A 15722-nucleotide genomic window follows, 5' to 3' on the forward strand; every position below is an offset into this window, starting at 1 on the left:
TCTATCTATCTATCTATCTATCTATCTATCTATCTATCTATCTATCTCTCTACCTACCTATCTGTCTATCTATCTATCTGTCTGTCTGTCTGTCTGTCTATCTATCTTCACATCTCTCTCTGCCTCTCTCAATCTATTTATTCATTTGTCACTCACTCACTCATTCATTCATGTATTATACTTCCCAGTATAATTCACCAGTCAAAAATCTCTAGTTTTTTCTCAATGTCACCTTGCCTTTTCTTGGTTCTGTTCACACCTTCATACATCTACCTGTAGCTGCCAACTCTTCCAAGATTTACCAGACTGGAAGTAACCAAGACTTTCTTCTTTAAACTTTCTTTTTTTTTTAACTTTTTTTCCCCAAATGCTTTATTAACTTCTGGTTTACTTCATTCATTTCTGCCAGATTTCGGGTTACAAATTTTCTCCCCATTTTTCCCCTATCCACCTCCCCAAAATAGTGGTCCCCCAGAATATCCCCTCCTCTTATTTCCCAATTACATGTAAAATAGTATTAATAATAGTATATATATATATATATATTTAAGCATTTGGTTTTAAAACTTTGAATTTCAGATTCATTCCCTTCCTCCCTTGTCACCCACCCTTACTGGGAAGATAAGCAATTCAATATAGGTTGTACATGAGTAGCTAATGCAAAATATTACCATAGTAGATATATTGTAGAAGACTGATTATATTTCCCTCCCTCCTATCCCATCTCCCACTTGATCTATTCTCTATTTTGGTCCTGTCCCTTTTCAAAAGTGTGTGCTTCCAACTTCCCTCCCCCCCAGCCTACCCTCACTTCCATCATTCCCCCTCTCATACCCTTCCCCCCCTACTCTCCTGTAAGGTGAGATACCCTATTTAGTGTGTATGTCATTCCCTCCCTGAGCCAAATTCAATGAGTATAAGTTTGACCCATTCCCTTTTGCCTTCCTATTCTTCCCCTCATTGTACCCATTTTCCCTTGCCTCTTCTATATGAGATAGTTTGCCCCATTCTGTCTCTCCCCATCTCCTCTCATTATATTCCTCTCTCACCTCTTAATTTCACCTTTTAAGTATCATCCCTTCCTATTAAATTGGTCCTGTGCCCTCAATCTATGTATACCTAAGCCTCTTAGCTCTCACATGTTATGAATTTATTATGTTACAATTTATTATCAGAATAAAAAAGCAATTGAAAACTTGTGTCTGGATTACAACACATCCTTAATGTTAAGATCAAACGGAAAGTTGAAATTGATTAAAATGGATTTTCAGGCAAACAGTATTTGATCTTCCCTTTGAGGCCCAGTTTGTGGTGATAGAGCTTTTAGATATTTCTGAACACCTGAAATGTAATGGGTGTCATCGATCAAACATCAAGCCATTTATTATTGACATTATTGTTACAGATTACAGAGCAAGAGCCTACATGAAGTGTAGTAGAAAGAACTCTAGGCTCAGAATCAGAAAACTTTAGTTTGAGTCCTCATTCTGCCACTTTATGCTGATGGACAAATAATTGCTCCCTCTCTGATCTTTGGTTTCCTCATCTGGAAAGTGGGGATGATAATTTTTGCCTTAGCTACTTCATAAATCGGGAGGAGAGTACTTCGTAGCCATTAAAGCAGTTCAAATGGAGAATGGGAGATTTGTTACCAGTCATATTTGTGTGTGAGGCAGGAATATGGGTCAGCCTGGTGGAAGATAATGGCCTTGTCTTCTTTTCTTTGGTTTTGTACTTGCTCAGATTAATTTACGTGCCAATACTGAGTAGATTTTGAATGTAAAGTGGGATTTGTAGCATCAATATGACTTCTATGGAACTTCTTTGGAAGAGGTTTTGATTTTCCAGGCACAGGATCCCCATAAGTGGTCAAATAGAATTTACAATTAATTTCTAGCCCCAAATGAGATAATTGGTCAGATGAATGAATTTGGATTCAGTACCAGACATAGATATCCAAAGTCATAACCTAAACCTGAGTTGTGACCCAACAAGAGATAGAGAAATTCATGGGAAATAAAAAGAAAAATTTTGATTATACAAAATTTAAAAAGTTTTGCTTTAAGAAAACTAATGCAGCCAAAATTAGAAATAAAATATAAAATTGGGTTTTTTTTTACAGAAAGTTTCTTTGAAAAAGGCCTCATTTCTCAAATATATAGGGAACCGAGTCAAATTTATAAAAATATGAACTATTACCCAATTGATAAATAGTCAAAGGATATGAATAGGCAGTTTTCAAAAGAAAAAATCAAAGCTTTCAATAGTCATGTGAAAAAATTCTCCAAATCACTACTTATTAGAGAAATGAATTTAAAACAACTCTGAGATATCAACCCATACCTATCACTTTATACCTATCAGAGGACAAATTGGGATACTAATGCACTATTGGTAGAGTTTGTGAACTGATCCAACCATTCTCGAGAGCAATTTGGAACTATGCCCAAAGGGTTATAAAATTATGCATTTGACTCAGAAATACCACTAGGTATGCATACCAAAGAGATAAAAGAAAAAGGAAAAGGATATATATGTAAAAAAATATTTATACCAACTTTTTTTGTGTGATGGCAAAGAATATGAAATTCAGGGAATGTTCGTCAATCAGGGAATGGCTGAACAAGTCATGTTATATGATTATGATAGAATAATATTGTGCTATAAGAAATTATAAGCAGCATGGTTTCAGAAAAACCTGGGAAGATTTATATGAACTGGTGCAAATAAAATGAGCATAAAAAGGAGAGCATAACATTGTACACAGTAACAGCAATATTGTAAGGATGATTGACTTTGAAAGACTTAGCTGCTCTCATCAAGACAATAATCCATGATAGTTCCAAAGAATCCATGATGAAAATGCTATTAATTTCCAGAGAGAGAAGTGATTAACTCTGATTGCAGATTGAAGCATACTTTAAAAAAAAAAAACTTTCTTTATATTTCTTGGATTTTTTCATGTGTTTTTTTTGCAACTTGGCTAATATAGAAATGTTTTGCATGATTTCACATGTGTAACTGACACAAAATTATTGTTTTCTAAAGAAGTGGGGCAGTGGCAGGAAGGAGGGAGAGAATTTGGAACTCAAAATCTTAAATACATGTTAAACATTTTTTTTACATGCGATTGGTAAATATTTAATGAAATAAAAAAGTATGTTAAAAAGATCCAAACCTGGAGTCACCATATAAGGCTTTTTTTGGTGAGTAGGGGCACTGTCCTTTATCTGGGTATGACTCATCTATATAACTAAAAAGTAGTTAGTCTTTATCAGGCAGAGACTTTTTAGTTGCTGAATTCTAGAAAAGAAGAAATTACATGGCCAGCAGGTGGCCCTAGAGAGATGAAGCCTAGAAGTGGGCAGAAGCAAGAAGAACCCAGAAGAGAAGAATGCTAGTGTGAAGAGAGCAGATGTGATGCCCAGAAAGGAGAAGCCCCAAGAAGAGCCAGCATACCTTGGCAGCACTATTGTCAGACATGCCAGTTGTGCGTGCCGTCATCACACATGATGGAGGAGATATTGTTAGACAGTAGTTGTCTGAAATAGAGAATGGGGGAGGTGGTGATCAGTGGGTTGAAATCTGAATATGAGTCAAGAGTGTGATGTGGCAGCCAAAATACTAATGTGATCCTGTGCTACACTGAGAGGCAAAACTCTAACAAAAAATAGAGATGAGTGTTCTGGCAAGCTTTGCGCTGGCCACGGCCCATCTGCCATATTGAGTTTGCTTTAGGATGCCATAGTTCAAGAAGGACACTCTAGAGAGCATCCAGAAGAGTGTGACCCTACCAGAATAGTGAAGGCCTTTTAGTCAATGGCATCTGAAAATTGTTGGAGGGAATTGATGATATTTAGCTTGGAGAAGAGAAGACTTTGGGGGGATGGGATAGCTGTTATCAAGTATTTGAAGGGTTATCATATGGAATAGGGATTCAGTTTGTTCTGTCCCAGAGAGAAGACCTAGAAGCAATGAGCAGAAATCGTAAAAATACAAATCTAGGCTTCACATCACAGAAAATTTCCTTATAATTAGAAATATTCCAAAGCAGAAAACCCTGGGAGGTAAGTTGGTTTCTCATTTTTGGAAGTCTTCAGATGAAGTCCGAATGACCATTTGTTGGGAATGTTGCAATATTGATTCCTTTTCCATGACCAGTTTTCCAACACCAGTTTAGAACGCACATTCCATTGGATTAAATAGCAGTTGATGTACCTCCCAACTCTGAAATTCAGAACTCCCAACATATGCTAAATGAGGTTAAAAAAAAGGTTTTTAAAAGAAAGCAAAAAGTGAGGGTCAACTGGACTGCACTGAGTAAACACAAAAGATACCGATGTTGGAAACAACCTATTTTTAAGGGTATTGATAGATTGGTTTTCAAAATAACTGAAAGAGGGAAGGATGCCCAATAATTGAATATAAAATTTGGGCATTATTACAATGAATAAAAATGCGATCAAGAGGATATTAATAATTGCTGGCCCATATGTCTACTTTTTGTCCTTACAAAGTCTTTATAAGCATCATTTATACATGAGGAAGACAGAATATTAGTATTAAAAATGTTGACTTTTATTGAAGGGAGAACCTTGGGGTCATTGAAAGTACCACGCAAATTTCCCAAGTGCCATCTAGTTCACTTTCTTTCATTCTGGATCCTGAGTAGAATATTTAAAAGTCTCTCATGCCCAACTCTCCTTGTTGCCTCTTTGCCAGATGCTGCTAGGCTTCTGGCAACTGGAGCCTTCTGGGAATGGATAATGGTGTTTAAAAAAAACAACAAACAACCTTATTCCAAGAGCTGTCATGTCAAAGGTTGTTATGTAATCCCTTGGTTGATGTTATCCTATGACAATTGTTCCTTTAATTCTGAGTCATCAAATAAAACAGAGTTCACTTTGTTTCTACCTTGTGGATGAACAGAGTGACTCCTAAAGTAGGAGGTACTGAAGGTCTGACCATGTAGCAGATTACAGATAGGTCTCTTCAGAGCCACATCTGGGAATTTTAATCCTACCCGGCACACCCAAATGGTAGAGACCAAGCCCTTTTCCTTTTCCCACCAATGTAGTTGGCTGATAGAACTATCAGTCAGCATCATTTCATATAGCTATGGCTTTAATTGGTTGGTATGTGTGGCTGGGTGACTGGATCCACTCGGTAGGTTGGGTAACTGGTGACCAGAATGGGGATAGATTCTGTTCCTGTTCTCCTTATCCCTCTACAGATTCAATTTCAGAGTTCAGGAGACCATAGATCAAGAGAGGCTATGTAGCTTAACCCTCTCATTTTACAACGGAGGAAAATGAAGACCAGGGAGGCTGTAACTTGCCTAATATCTAATTATTAGGAAGTTTTCTCTGATTCAAAGTAAGCACAAGAGGCAGGTGCTGAAGCAAGATTCTCTCACTCCAGGGCTTTTCCCATTGACCCACAGTGGTGTTGTGAGGCTGGAATGGGGTGATAGAAAGTGCTATATAAATGTCACTTGTTGTTGTTATGACCTTATGGTCATAAGACCTCTAGTCTGGTGATGACTTAATTTCCTGAGTCTTCCATTGCACTCCTGATGAGCTCGAGCAATGTTTCTAGAGTAATACAGGGGTGTGCTGGTAAATGGGACAGCTGGGTGGCACAGTGGAAAGAAGGCTGGGCCTAGAGTCAGGAAGACTCACCTTCCTGAATTCAAATCTAGCCTCAGACACTTACTAGCTGTGTGACCCTGGACAAGACACTTGATCCTGCTTGCCTCAGTTTCCTCATCTGTAAAACAACCAGGGAAGGAATTGCAAACCATTCCAGTATCTTTATCAAGAAAAACCCAAATGTCTTCAGGCACTTGCTAACTATGATACTCTGGACAAGTCATTTAACTCTTTTTGCCTCAGTTTCCTCATATGTCAAATGATCTGGAGAAGAAAATGGCCAACCATCCAAGTATCTTTGTCAAGAAAACCCCAAATGGGTATAGAAATCCATCTTGCCCTACTAGAAAGTTAGAGGAGGCATGGTGTAGCAGCAAGCACCCAGGCGTCCTCAGGGTTTGCTGCTACCACAGGTTCTTGGATCTGCTTTGATAAAGGAAAGCAACTCAATATGGGTTAACAAGCTTACTTTAATCAGTCAGACATATATCGTTTACCTTGTTCAGGGGAAAAAGGTCAGCACCCCGAACTTCAAAGTATACAGGCAGAATTATCAAGACAGAAACAGATCAAGTAGACAGATTTCCAAACTGTCCAACCATTACATCCATACCCAGTCAACATCTGGGTTTCCACATCTGGGTTTTTCAAAGCCTGGGGACTCTCAACAACGGCTTCCCATAATTCAGATCAAATCACAGAACACTTCTCAAAGTGAGTCCCAAAACAAAGCTGCACATCAGGGCTTATATAGCCTTCTCCTGGCTCAGAGAATGTAACAACCTTATTGACTCACTGGCCAATCAAGAAATATCTACTGAAAAACAAGCCTCCCTCCCCAGGCTTCAGGTGCATTTTAGCCTAGGGGCAGGGAAGATCTTCCAAATTTGCATTCCCATTACACATGGGGGAGGATATAAGAGAAAGCAGATTGGGGGAAGGGATATTCAGTATGCTTTCTCTCTTGGGGTGGGGCTAGGGGAAAGAGAGAAAATTTGTAACTCAAAATCTTGTGGAAATGAATGTTGAAAACTCAAAATAAATTTTAAAAAGAATAAAAAAAAAGAAAACCCCAAATGGGGTCATGGAGAGTTGGACATGACTGAAACACAACAACAAAAAGCTGGCAAACATTTAGCAACCTGACTGGGGGTGGGGCAAGGAATGTGTGTACAAATGCTTTTAAGTTTAATCTGCATTATCAACACTTTTTTTTTCTTTTTGGAGGGGGAAGGCCGGGCAATTGGGTTTAAGTGACTTGCCCAAGGTCATATGGGTAGTAAGTGTTAAGCATATGAGGCTGGATTTGAACTCAGGTTCTCTTGACTCCAGGGCCAGTGCTCTATTCACTGCACCACCTCAACACTTTCTTAAATCTAGACAATCAACCAAAGAAGAAATCGAGCATTGATTTCTGAGGTATATAATACTGTTGTTGTTTTTACAGACTGGATACTAAATTTCTTTGTAGCTTCCCATAAAAGGTGACAAAATATACAGAAGGAAGATGAATGAGAGAGAGAGGAAGAGAGAGAGAGGGAGAGAAAGAGGAGTGAGAGAAGAGAGAGAGGAGAGACAGAGAGAGAGAGAAAGAGAGAGGAAGAGAGAGAGAGGGAGAGAGGGAGAGAGGGAAGAGGAGGAGGAGGAGGAAAAGGAGGAGGTGTCTGGCGTCTAGGAAACCTTGGGGTCCAATCTCAGTTAAGATGCTTAGCAGCTGTGTGACCACTGCCAAATCACCTAAAATTTCGGAGCATTTGTTTTTGGTAAAATAGAAATACTTGAACTGTCTACAATATCTCCCAAGTTTCTTGTGAGAAAAGCACTTTGCCAACCTTCAAGTGCCTTATTGCTCTGCTTGTCATTATTTATGCCCCCTTTTTCTGTCTGACAGAGGTGCAGAGGACATTCAGGACTCAGCTACATCTGCCCTCTACTCTATATTTAAGAAATTAAAAAAAAAAACTTCAATTTTCGTACAGTTAGTGAAAATGTCTTTCTTCATCTTTGAGGAGCTCTCTGCCCTCATCACTCTCCCCATAAGTAGAAAAACTTCACATACAGTTCAATGTTTAAATTCAGCAAACATTTGTTATGTGACTGTTAAGGCACTGGGGGTACAGAGACCAATATAACCCACCAGGTTGTTCTGCCAGCCACTATCCTGGTTCTGTACAACTGGAAGAATCAGGAGTTGGAAGTCAGTGTGAGGGTAAACCACGGAAATTTGCGTTCTGTCTTGTTGGGTAGAGTGACTTTCTATGGTTCTTAGAGAATGAACAAGGTTTTCTTCCTCAGCACAGCACCGGCTCACTCTCTGGGGTAAGAGGAGTATGAATTTGTATCATTGTCGGCTTACCCACTGGGATTAGCTCTGGAGCCCTTGCCTTTGGGCCTCACCAAATGGGCTATATTTCAGGAAGAACTAATCACGTGAACTTTGTATAATTGACTCCCTAGAGGATGGATAGTCACGCGTGGATACTTTATCTAGTATGTTATTATTGATGTAGAATCAATTAAAAATACACAATAGCAATAAAATAATGCATGATAAAGTATTTACTGATCAGCTTAATTTGTTCCTTCTTCTAATCCTAAACTAGTAAGTGTCAAAGCTGGGATTTCAGCCCAGGCATCCCAACTCCTAAGTTTAGAAATCTTTTTGCTGCCTCTCAAACAAAAATGATAATAGCTCTTACTCATTCATTAATTCAACAAGCATTTATTAGTTTAGTCACTTTTTTTTTTCTGTCATGTCCAACTCTTTGTGACCCCTTTTGGGGCTTTCTTGGCAAAGATACTGGAAAGGTTTGCCCTTTCCTTCTCCAGATCATTTTACAGGTGAGGAAACTGAGGCAAACAGAGTTAAGTGACCTTCCCAGATACTAAATGTCTGATGCCAGATTTGAACTCAGGTCTTCTTGCCTCTCGGCCTTTGGCTGTATAAACTGTACCACCTAGCCGCCCCAAGGTGAAAAGGGACAAAATGATAAATAGATGAGTTCCTGAGGTAGTAAGTGTCTGAGTGGAGGGACCAGGGGTTGGTGAAGTGATTTGGAGGGTAAAGAGCCGGATAAAACAGAGCCATCTTAGAAAAAATTCATTCATTTTTAGTTTTCAACATTCACTTTTATAAGATTTTGAGTTCTAAATTTTTCCCCTTCTCTCCCCACCCCCCCCCTCCCCACGTTGGCATGCAATCTGATACAGGCTATACGTGTACAATCATATTAAACATATTTCCACATTAGTCATGTTGTGAAAGAAGAATCAGAACAAAAAAAACCACAATAAATAAAAAACCAAAAAAGGAGAGAAAATAGTATGCTTTGATCTGCATTCAGATTCCTTAGTTCTTTCTCTGGATGTGGATAGCATTTTCCATCACGAGTCTTTTGGATTGTCTTAGATCATTGCCTTTCTGAGAAGGGCTATGTCTAGTTGCTGTTACTGAGTACGATGATCTCCTGGTTCAGGCAGAACCATCTTTAGGGGCTTTCAGCAGCCAGTGGCCTTGAAACAAGGTTTAGCAGGATAGGCGAAGCTCTAGGCATACGGGGCACCCCACAGAGCCTGAGGGGGATCTGATCCCCTTTATGGAATACTAGAGCTGATCAAAATTGATGTGGGCTAAGAACATTGCATGACTACATGACAAGGGGTTGTAGGAGCAGGAAAGAACAGCTTTTAGCACTAGCCATGGTCAGGGTGACAGAAGGAGGCAGAGAGTCCTTGGAGCAGTGCAAACCTGAGAAAGGTAGGACTGGGAGGTATATGGTCAAAGGCATGGGAGATAGAGGCAGGTACAAGGTGGGGTGGACCATCTAAGTTGTCTCAAGGCATTTGGTGGAGATGGAAGATGGTGGGAGGGCTTAAAGCTGTAATATTACATAGGCAAAGATACAAGGGTATCATGTTAGGAGGCCTCAGCAAGGGGGAGAGCTGGAGTAGGGGGCAAATACTGGGCTAAGGTCACTGGGTAGCCAACGGCATGGCATGCTCATGATAGTAAAGCATCTAGGGGACCTTAAACATAGAGACAGGTGCACGCCCAGGGAAAGACAGGGAACACTGGCATGTTTTTCAGCAACTGGTAGTCTTCAGCCTCTGCATAAATGGTGAAATCGAAAAGATAAAAAGTGGGGTTTTTGCAGAGTTAAGGAATATGTTATTTGGGGTTTAAAATTTTTTTGTACCTGTGACTTCTTTAGATATAGGAACTCCTGATGGGGAAACTCTCTCTAGCAAGGCAGATTCGTGACTATTCTGCAACTTATGACCTTACAGAGATGCCTAGGGCACTGAAAGTTTGGGCAGACAGCAGTGAGAAACTAATTCAAGGTCACCCAGCCAGTATGTATCTGAGGCAGAATTTGAACCCAGGTTCTCAATTCTGAGGCCAGCACTGCTCTCCATCTACTATGTCACCCTACCTCGCAGGGCTTCTGTTATAATTTATTTAATGAAGCAAATCCTGATCCCAGTTGGTCAGAGCAGTTTCACAAAGGCTATGCCTGGATGGTCTCCAGTCTTGGAGCATGACTAGACTACCATATTCATTTCTGAATTCTGTTTTTTAGATGAATACCAACAAATCAGAGTGTGTCCAGGAGAGGATGACCAGGCAGCAAAGGATCTGGAAACCTTTGGAGGGAATGGATAATTTTGATTTGAAGATACAGATAGCGCCTCTTCCTTGAAGCTTTACCTGAGTATCAACTCCATAACTAAGGTGGGGCAAAAAAGGCTTTGCTCCAGGGCTCTGATATGGGGGCAGGGCATATACTTCCTTTGCCCCACTCCTAACCTTGTCTGTCAGCCAGCATAATCTCTCTGGGCAGCCACTCCCAAGGTCCTTTTGATGGTTCCCCTCTCCCAGGGCCAGACTACTTGAAGGACTGGCTATCCTCACTTGACTTCACTCCTCTGGACTTTTTCATCATTGTTCCAGGAAACTCTTCGTCCTGTAAGATCACTGCAGCTGTGAAACTCACACCTGTCAGTTCTCTCTGCCCCTGGGAGTCATCCTCTCTCTGATTGGAGGGTGGAGAGCTCCTCTCACAGCCTCCATTTAAGGAGGGCATCTAGGTCAGTCCCCTCTTCCTTTCCCATCTGGCTAAATTCCTCTGGATTTCACCATCAAGCCTGTAGTAAGGTACGTCCTCTCTCTGCTTTTCAACTTCTTTTTGTGTGCCTTCCCTCCATTAGATTGTAAGCTCCTTGAGGGCAGAGATTGTCTTTTGCCTTTTTTTTTGTATCCCTAGGGCTTAGCATGGTGCCTAGCACCTAGTAAGTACTTAATCGATGTTTATTGATTGCCTCCCTCTAATGTAATGATTACCTAGTCAATGGGATTGTTTTCTGGGCCTCTGGGCTTCATTTGACTAGGTTTTGTGGTAACCGCCCACCTCCCAATTGTTTTTCTCCTTCTGTCTCTGCTGACCCAACCTCAGGTGAAAAAATTTCCTCCCTTCTCAAATTTCTTATGCTACTTTATTTGGTCTTCTGCTTGAAGAGAGATATCTTCTCCTGTATCATGCTTACTTCTTTGAGCACCATCTTCCCCCCTCTCCCCTCCCAATTACATTGTGATCTCCTTGAAAGCAGGGTCCGGATTCCTCTCTAAGCTTAGCACAGTGCCCTGAGCACAGCAGGCATCTAATGAATGGTTTTTGTTGTTGTTGAAATCAAGATATGATCACTATCACCAAGTGTTTGAAGGGCTGTTATGTGGAAGAAGGAATGGGGATTTTCTGTGGAGTTCCTCTAGCAGACCAAGACCAGAACAGTAGAGGTCACCTAGCACAGGGTGCTAGCTTTGTGATTGGGTGAGGTTGGTAGGTAGCTAAGGGAAGTGAGGGGAGAGGCGAATGATGGTGTCCCTGAAACTGTGTTCATATGAAAGCTGCATTTAGCTAGGGTAGTTAAGGAAACAAAAAATTGTTACTATTGGGGATATGGTCTAAACCTGTGATTTTATGATGTTGTTGAGTCACTTTTGAGTTGCATCCAACTTTTCATGACTTAATTTGGGGTTTTCTTTCTTTCTTTTTTTTTTTGGAGGGCAATTGGGGTTAAGTGACTGCCCAAGATCACACATTTAGCTTTTGTGTTAAGTGTCTGAGGTAGGATTTGAACTCAGATCCTCCTGACTCCAGGGCCAGTGCTATATTCATTGTGCCACCTAGCTGCCTCAATTTGGGGTTTTCTTGACAGAGATACTGGAGGGATTTGCCATTTCCTTCTCCAACTTATTTTACAGATGAGGAAACTGAGGCAAACAGGGTTAAATGACTTTCCCGGGGTTCACACAGCCGCTATGTGTCTGATGTTAAATTTGAACTCAGGTCCTCCTCTTCCTGACTCCAGATGCAATGCTCTAATACACTGTGTCACCAAACTGCCCTTATTAGTATAGGGAACTCCCAAGGAAGAAAACTCTATACAGGTCACCACTTTCTTTGCAATTTCTAGTCTTAGGAGCTGTATAGAGCACTACCAGGTAAGGGATCTGCCCAGGGTCACACAGCCAGTATGTTGTCAGAAGTCTTCCTCCCTTCTGTTCACTTTGCCACACTGTCCCACATTTTTTACTCCTGCTAGAGGATTATTAGGCTTTCAGGCAGTATCTGGTGCCTTAGGGAATTTTGGCATTATGTGAGAGCTTGGCAAGATGACCTCCGAGGACACTTCCTTAGGATTCTATACCATTTAAGCTCTGAAGCCCCTGAAAGCCTTATCTGTTGGGCAAAGAGGAAGGAAATACTCCTTTGTTAAGCACCTACTATGTGCCAGGCACTGTGACAATTCTTTCCAAATGTCTCATTTGATCCTTATAGCCCTATGGAGTAGGTGCTATTATTATCTCCAGATGAGGAAACTGAGGCAGACAACAGTTAAGTGACATGTCTAGGGTCATATAGTTAGGAAGTGTTTGAAGTTGCATTTGATCTCAGGTCTTCTTTACTCCAGGCCCATCTGACTATCCACTGTGTTACCTAGCAAAGCTAGATTTCTTGTTAGAGATGTCCAAGAAGGATATAAATTACCACAAGAAAGTATTCCATTTGTCAGGTATTTTTTAACTGGGAAATTAATTCAATGTGTATTAATTAAAGCTTAATGGGGTATTAGAGGTGTTCAGAGAAGACTAATACCTCTGGCTTGAGGGCTGCCCAGCCCTTTTCAGGGCTGTTTTCCACCCTTAGTGTCCACTTAATTCACCTGACTCTCACCTGTGGGTCCAAGAAGCTATAGGAAGTGCAGTGGTCACACCACAGTGAATGGTTTCAGGAGATGGGCTAAATCATGTTGAGGGTAAGTGAGGGGGTCTTAGACCCACAGGTGAATTAACAGGGTGTCTACTCCAAGCATGTGAAGACTTTCCCTAGTGGAACTGGAAGATGAGAATAATTTGTTCCAAAGGCCATGAAGGCTGCTGCTGAAGGGGCAATCTAGCACTTAGAGCTCAGTTAGATGCTGAAGATGCCAAGGTCATTCACTGCATTCCCAGCCATTGCCAGTCATCTTGACTTTCATTTTACCACTGGACTCTGATGACTCTGGAAGAGAGTGAGGTTGATGACCTCACACAACTCAGTCTCACTTCAAACATACACATACACACACATACACACCCCACATACACAGTGATGTAATTTTTGTCCTTTTCTTGCATGAAGGACAACAATTAATTAGCTTTATATATTAGTAAGCTTTCTGTGGAGCTTACTACTTTAAGCACACAAAGTCAAGAATGAGTTAATCCATACAAGATCCCTTTGTAAGTAGGTCAGTATTATTGCAGGTGAAAGAGCTGAATCATAGATTTGTTAAAGTGACTTATCCAAGGTCACAGCTTGTCTTGGCATTGCAGCCAGGAATAATAACTATCATTGCTGTTTAAAATATCTCCAGCTCTCACAATGAACCTAGTGCTACACAGCTTATCCAAAGAAATAAAATCTGCGTTTAAAGGAACTACATTCTAAATGAGACAGAAGATAGTTCAGACAGAAAAATTTGGAGACAGGATGGGCAATGTTTTGGAGAGAGACATACTGTATTTGACTCTTACCCCCACTGTGAGATACTGCCCTGTGATTCTGTTTAAAAGTTGTTCTAATGTGTTTAAAAGTACCGAAACTGTTTCAAGGGGTTGAGGGGAGAAGTTTCAATTCCTTTAATAATTCTCTGGCAGAAAGCCAGAGTGGGGGGAAACATAAAACAAAGGTTCAGAAGAAGGATCTGGGTGTTGCTGGTTTGCTTGTTGACTAATTTTAAGGAATTCGATACCAAATGACTTTTGTAGCTGCTGAGATCTTTAGGGATTAGTAATCAGGGTGACTGAACTAGTGGAAACATGGTTTCTAAAGAAATTCTCTCATGATTTTGGGGGAAAAAGGTAATTCTTAGGATGGTAGACCTCAGAGGGAAATCATGATTTTTTTTTTTCCTTTTGTAAGAGATCTGGAAGTGAGGACCATTATTGCCTCCAAGAAGGAGAGAATAGAAATAGGATTTTCCAAAGTTAATTAGGAAAAATAAGGCAGCAAGCTTACACCTTCTCTCTGATAAGTATAAGAAGTTAGTTTATGCTTTTGTTAATATAAGTATTGGCGAGGCTATCTGGCTGCAACTCATGAACATTACTTGCTTTGAAGAATCAGAGTTGTTGGTGGCCAAAAGGGTGAGGAACAGAATTATGGTGAGTGTAAATAGGTTACAATATGTTGTCAACAATGACTTGTTTACAAGAAGTGATGTTATGAAAACAAAGGAAATTTATGACAACTCAAAGACTGGAGTGAAGAAAGAGATGGTGTAGCAAGATGCCAGAGGGATATGAGATGAGGATATATCAAAAAGAGGGATTTCTTGGTGAATGGTCTTATTTATTTTTATTAAGTATAAAGTGAATTTCTCAGCTAAGAGAATGAGATGCTGAACTGTAGATAATGTGAGAAGAGAAAAGAAAATGTGAAATATTCATTGTAGTATGTGGGACAGAAACAGACTGGAGGGAATAGAAAGATTACTTTGCTGTGGTGAGGGCCCACTTGAGTTTAGATAACAAATTTGTAGTCAATTCATTTGGCATAGTTACTCCAGGTCTCTTTAGGATCATGTGGTCAGGAGCAAAGAAAGGAAATGGTGGTAGTGATCCAGTCTTGGGTTTTGCCAAGGTATGATCATCTATCAAAAAAGAGAAAGAATAGAACAGTGTTTCCTAGTTCAGCTACAAATGTTTGCTAATATAGAGTACTGCCCCCTTTCTTTGTGGAAATTTTACTAGCTGAAAGGAGCAGAAAAGGGGACATTATGTCTATACATCCAATATAAACTCCTTGATTCCCCTCCTTCAGTCCTCTCATGGTCTTTACTTATTGAATCCTTCATCCCTATAGATTTAGAGGAAAAAGTAGCTTTCCTAAAACTAATCCCTTCTCCTGTACCCTCCTTTTTTTCCTCCTACCTACCTCTTCAGTGACTTTGATCCATCAATTATCTACCCTTTCTCTTCCACTCAGCCCACAACCATGATCAAGTCTCCTCATCCACCTAAATACTTTCCTGCTAAACCCTCGAACTTTCTCTCTTTATTCATTGCCAAAATCTTAGAAGACTAGTCTGCATTCAATGTCTCTACTTTTCTTTTACACACCACTTACTTATAGAGAGAGGCAGCTTGAGAAGAAACACAGGAAGTGCTGAGAGAATCTAAGAGAAAAAAAGCTCTTTAGACAAAAGTGCTTGAGGAGAGACATCAATTTCTGAGAGGACCAGAGTGAAGCATATCTGTCAGACACTAAAATACTGCCTTTCAAGATAGCTGCAGTAAATTGTTTCCAGAAGCTAATATGTGACTTTTTAGGACTAGAAAGTTTAATGAGGAGGAAACTCTGAGTCAAAGGATTGTTTCAGAACTATGGGATAATTATATATTGACTATTTGTGCCATATCTGACTGAAATATGAATTTAGGACTTTTCAGCCTAGGATACAGGTGAATTACTACACATAAGATGGTCCTGATTTTAGGCTGAAGAATTATGATTTTAGGGTCCCTCA

The sequence above is a fragment of the Petaurus breviceps genome, unplaced genomic scaffold (genome assembly GCF_028583685.1).
Source record: "Petaurus breviceps papuanus isolate PSGF00001 unplaced genomic scaffold, PetGlider_PUasm1.0 186, whole genome shotgun sequence".
Lineage (NCBI taxonomy): Eukaryota > Metazoa > Chordata > Mammalia > Diprotodontia > Petauridae > Petaurus > Petaurus breviceps.